We start from the raw sequence: 5,447 nt of genomic DNA, 5'->3' as shown, positions 1-5,447 counted from the left end.
GCCCCCAAGTACTTGGGCCCCTGCAACCCATGAGGGAGAGCTGGGTGAAACTCCTGGTTTTGCCCTGACACAGTCCTGGCTGCTGCAGCCATTTGGGAAGTGAATCAGCAAATGGAAGATCTGTTTTGTGTGTCTGTGTGTCTCACCTCTCTGTCTCTCATGCTGCCTTTCAAATACAAATATTTAAAAATAATTTAAGAAATTTAAAAATGAACACATTATACACAGTCTTGCTAGATAACAGTGTTGTAAGAAAAAAAAAAAAAACAGAGCAGAGGGGTCAGGAGGGCCAGCAGGGGTGATTTGGGTCATCCAGGTGGCCTCAGGAAGAAAGCGATCTTGCAGAAAGGGTTTGAAGTGAGGGAGTCAAGTACACACACGTTGGGGAAGGACAGTCCAGGCACACAGAACACCAGGTGCTAAGGTCCTCCAGTGCAAACACATCTGGAAGGCCCAAGGAACAGCAAAGAGGCCACTGCCTTTGGGGTGAATGAGTGACAGGAGACTGGTGGCACAGGAAGTCAGGGAAGTCCCAGGAAGGGGAAGGGACAGACCATGTCAAGTCTTTCGGAGCTTGACACAGATTTTGGTCTTGATAGGAAACAGGGAGCCCCAGGAGAGACTGAAGCAGAGAAGTGAGCTGATCTTCCTGTCTGGCCACACAGGGAGAGCAAGGGAGCCTAGAAGCTTGGAGATCAAGTAAAAGGCGACTGCAATAGCGCACACAGGGGATGTGATGAAGCAGAGATGGCGGTGAGATAGTGAGGAGTGGTAAGATTCCAGACCTCAGGATTTCTTGAATTGTTAGGTGTGGAATGTGAGCAAAGGAAAGGAGTCAGGGCTTTTTCCATCCCTGTTTGGCCTGAGCACTTCGAAGGAGGATGTTGTCCTTAACTGAGATGGAAAAGAATGCAAGGAAAGCCAACTTGGAGGGAGAATCTGGACTTTAGCTTGGGACATGGAAAGGTGGAAAAGTAGCAGTATGGGGTGGGTGGTTAGTGCTATGAGCCTGGAAACCAGGGACAGGGGTAGGCTGGTAATGTGGAAGTGGCCAGCACATACAGCATGAGACCAGGTGAGATTCCCAAGGGAATGAAGGAGAGAAAATGAAGCGATCGAAGGACCAAGCCCTGGATTTGTCCATACAGTGAAGAAAGCAGCAACCATCTCGGGCAAAGCAGCTGGGAAACCAAGGGAGCATGGGGTCTAGGAAGTCAAGAGAAGCAAGTGTTTGCTGAAGCAGAGAGTGAGCAGCTGTGCCGGCTGCTGCTCAAAGTTCAGGCAAGATGAGCATTGGGTTTAGCAAGGTCAAAGGTGACCTTCATGAGCAGTTCCTGAGGAGCAAGGATAATTCTCCTTTTACCTACAGGAAGCAATAGGAGAACCTCAGCTATGAAAAGAAGATGGTCTTTTCTGACGGGAATCATGGAAGACACCAAGGAGAAGAGAAGAAGGTTCCTGCTGTGCCAGCAGCGCTGAAGAAAAAGCGGAGGAATTTCGCAGAGCTGAAGATCAAGCGCCTGAGAAAGAAGTTTGCTCAAAAGATGCTTCAAAAGGCAAGAAGGAGGCTTTTGTATGAAAAAGCTTATTCTCACAAGAAATATAGGCAGATGTACTGAGACTCGGATGGTGACGATGGCAAGAAAAGCTGGCAACTTGGATGCACGTGCAGAACCAAATTGGCATTTCCCATCAGGATCAGAGGTACCAGTGGTGTGAGTCCCAAAGCCTACGAAGTATTTACAGCTGCTTCGCCTTTTACAGATCTTCCATGGCACCTCCATCAAGCTCAACAAGGCTTCACCTAACATGTACAAGATTGTGGAAAATTGCAGATTGCATGGAGGTACCCAAATCTGAAGTTAGTAAATGAACAAACACTATGAGCATGGCTATGGCAGAATCTGTCAGTGAACTGCTTTGACAGATAATGCTGATCACCTGGGATCTCTGCACGGAGGAGCTGATTCACAAGATCTATACCTGTTGGGAAACACTTCAAGGAAGCAAAGAACTTCCTGTGGCCCCCCGAATTATCTTCTGCATGTGTGGGATGAAGAAAAAGGCCACCCATACTGCAGAGAGGGGAGATGCTGGCAGCAGGAGAGACCAGATCCACAGGCTTATTAGAAGGATGACTTATGCTATCTACTGTGGTATTTTTGTAATATGCTCAGTTAATAAGTAGTGACTGCTCTCAAATTATAAAACACACACACACACAGTGGGGAGGAAGGGAGAGAAGGAGAGAGGGAGAGAAGGAGAGAGGGAGGGAGGGAGAGAGGAAGAGAAGGAGGGAGGGAGGGAAGGAGGGAGGAAGGGAGGGAGCCTGGTGTTAAACCTTTAGGGAGGGAAGGAGGAGGAAGCGGTAGTGCCTTTGGCATTTAAGGGACAGACTTGTGTGCGCCGGGCTGAGATGTTTCTGTGCATGCATAAGCCTTTATTTTCTCATGACTCAACAGATAATGCTGCTAACTTACTGACTCTTTGTTCTCTCTTCAACTGTGCCCTGAATCAAGCTTAATCTTTTAAGTGGAAGAAAAAAAAAATGAAAGGTCACCTACCAGCAATTAAGCCATCACTCAATGGGAAGCCTGGACTCAGCTCATGACACGAAAGGGATGCTTGCCACATTCTTCTTCAATTTGACATTCGTTGCACCAACAAAGGATTTTTGTTTTTGATATTGTTGCCACACCCTTGGAACAATATCGGGAAATGCACCCGGTCCTTTCTCAGTCTTCACCCCAAAGAGGTCAGACTTCTGTGTCTGAGCTTGCTCTTTCTATCACACACATTCTGGCTCCCGTAAAATCATCTCCTATCACTGGCATTCCTGCCAAGTTACCCATTTAGAACTGTCTCTTTTTCACACAAAGCCATATGTGAATGCAGAAGAGATGATATACTTAAACCATCAGCATGATTTCTTTTTTAACCTCTAAAATGGAAGATCGAAATTTCCTGAACAGTACCTTCTAGCGCATTTGCAATTTCCCACCAACAATTTCTTCACTTAAAGCAGAAAATATAGTTCTAGGGAAGCCCCTATGATATTACATTGATATGACTGATTGGCTTTGTTTCGACTTGGTGGAAAGAAATATTAATTCCTATGAAAAGAAAATAGGAAAATTTCCGTAAAATATCATCATTTCAGATCACACTACTTAAAAAAATAGCAATTCAACCTTGATTAGCTTTGTTGCATGATTGAAAAGGAAGCACTGCAAAGAAAATGAACATTAATAACATTCAAGGAAGGTGTTTAAAGGTCTTCCAACAACAGGCGTTTGAAAGACCATCTAGGTGTTAAAGGAGAGCTAGCCACAATACTGTTAGCCCAAAGGGCAGCAAAATATATAAGCATGGTGGATTCTGTTCAAGTTCACCATGTCATTCCCACTGGCTTGCTAAACTTGGGAAATATTGTTGTAATTGCTGAAACACACGCACACCCTCACTTACAGTCATGCAAGTTTATACCAACAACTTACCCACCCACATATTTTATTTGCCAATACCCACATCCCAAAAGAAAGTAGGTTTCCCAGATTAAAAAAAAAAAAATCTGGTCCTTTCTTTCAGTCCACAGTAACAGCTCTGTCTATCCTTGAGTCATAAATGGACTAGTCCCGAAACTGCTGTTTCATAATTATAATTATAGAAGTATAAAAAGAAAAGATTTCTTGCTTGACTGAGAAGTAACCTACAAAAGAGATATGCCTCTTCTCCAACCCTGAAGATTTCATCACAGAGCAGAAATGATCAGAATTTGTACTTGACAACAACAAAAATATACCAAGATTCATTTATAAATCTCAAAATAAATAATATGCTTTCTTAAGACATTATTTTTAGACGTCGGGTTGTATAAGCACCTGCAGAAGATGGAGTTTAAAGGCACTCCTCACAAGATGTAAACGCAAGAGGCTTATGTTAAGAATGCTGCCAGCCCAGGACCAGCAGATGATGAAATCCGACAGATTGGCGGCATCATCTCCCCCATTCTGGGTGCTTGTCTCATGCAATCTGCTCCCACGGGGCTGAGCCATTGCCTTGTTCTAAAAACATCAACCACACACACACCACCTCCGATCCTGGAAACTGCAGAACTCTACACTGTGGTAAACATTTGTTCTCTGAAGTTTTCTGTGCTAAACTTTCAGGATTCATATTTACCACATGTTAAGAAGGTACCAAATGCATAACACACAGAACATTCTTCCATGACTGTCTACAATAGTCCAAAAATATTTGTTCAACAAGCCTCTAGTGAGCACCTGCTATGTGCCAGGCACTCCAGCAACTACTAGCAATGTATAGCTGAGTCCAAGACACTGTCCTGTGCTAAAGGGGGCTGATGTGGATGTAAAATAGTGTCACAAATATGAGGTAAGCAGCCTGATGGGACCAAAGAAAGCAGTGTGACCATCTTTCCTGGGATACTGAGGGAGCCATGTTGAAGAGGTTAGGTCTGAGCTTTGTCCACCGCAGGGTTCATGGAGGGAGGACACAGCAAAGGCCTGAGACCTGTTTGGGAAATTGCAAATTGAGAGTGACAAGGGCAAGAGCATGGAGGAGATCAGGCTCAAATGATGGGTTAGGCAGGAAGGCTTTTGAATGGCATGCTTTTATTTTATTTGAAGGCAATTAGAAACCACTAATGATTTTGACCAAATCAAATTATATAATTATCTATGGAGGGAATCCTTTGGCATAGTGGTTCAGATGCTGCTTGGGGCGCCTACATCCCATTCAAAGTATCTGGATTTGGGTCCTAACTTCATGCTTGATTCCAGTTTCCTGCTGATGCACAGCCTGAGAAGCAGCAGATAATGGCTCATGTAGTTGAGTCCCTGCCACTCATGAGGGAGACCTGTATTGAGTTCCTGGCTCCTGGCTCCTGGCTCTAACCTGACCCAGCCCGAGCTATTTTGGGGCATCTGCGGCATGAGGCAGCTGATAGAAGCTCACTCATTGTGTGTCTGCATTTCTGACTCTTAAATTAATCAATTAGAATTGTATCCTCATAGTTGTGTCCATTTGGAGGATGGATTAACAGGGTGAGAAAATCAGGACTTGAAGCAGAGGTACGGCACTAAAGACAGAAGAGACCATCATAGCTGGACCAGAGATACACTAAGCAGGCCTCAGGGACGTCTGAGTATGAGATGTGAAGAAGAAAGAAGAGCACGGGGTGACTCTCATGATCTCAATTACAATGACAGGTGCAATGGATGTTCATGATCCAGTAAGGGGAATGCAAGACAAAAAGCAAGTCTGGGTAAAGTCTGCTCCACATTTACTACTTAGTGAGTTGCCCTAGAAGAGTAGCAGAAAGGGAAGTGGAACTCAAGAAACCCTTAGGACAAGGAGCCATCAGTGCTGAAGTTGAAGTCATCCAGATGATAACAGGAGACAGAGATGGCAGCCTGGGAGTCAAT

General features: G+C 44.7%; 1 pseudogene; it reads left to right on the top strand.

Annotated features, from left to right (window-relative positions):
* Nucleotides 1–1,403: 1,403 nt before the first annotated feature.
* Nucleotides 1,404–2,188, top strand: LOC149126247 (large ribosomal subunit protein uL30 pseudogene; annotated as a pseudogene).
* The last annotated feature ends 3,259 nt before the right edge of the window (nucleotides 2,189–5,447 follow it).

This window comes from Oryctolagus cuniculus, chromosome 6, assembly GCF_051225735.1.
Source record: "Oryctolagus cuniculus isolate XC-2025 breed Fujian yellow rabbit chromosome 6, ASM5122573v1, whole genome shotgun sequence".
In the NCBI taxonomy this organism is placed as follows: domain Eukaryota; kingdom Metazoa; phylum Chordata; class Mammalia; order Lagomorpha; family Leporidae; genus Oryctolagus; species Oryctolagus cuniculus.
Note: the sequence above shows the minus strand (reverse complement) of the source record. Positions and strands in the feature narration are given on the sequence as shown.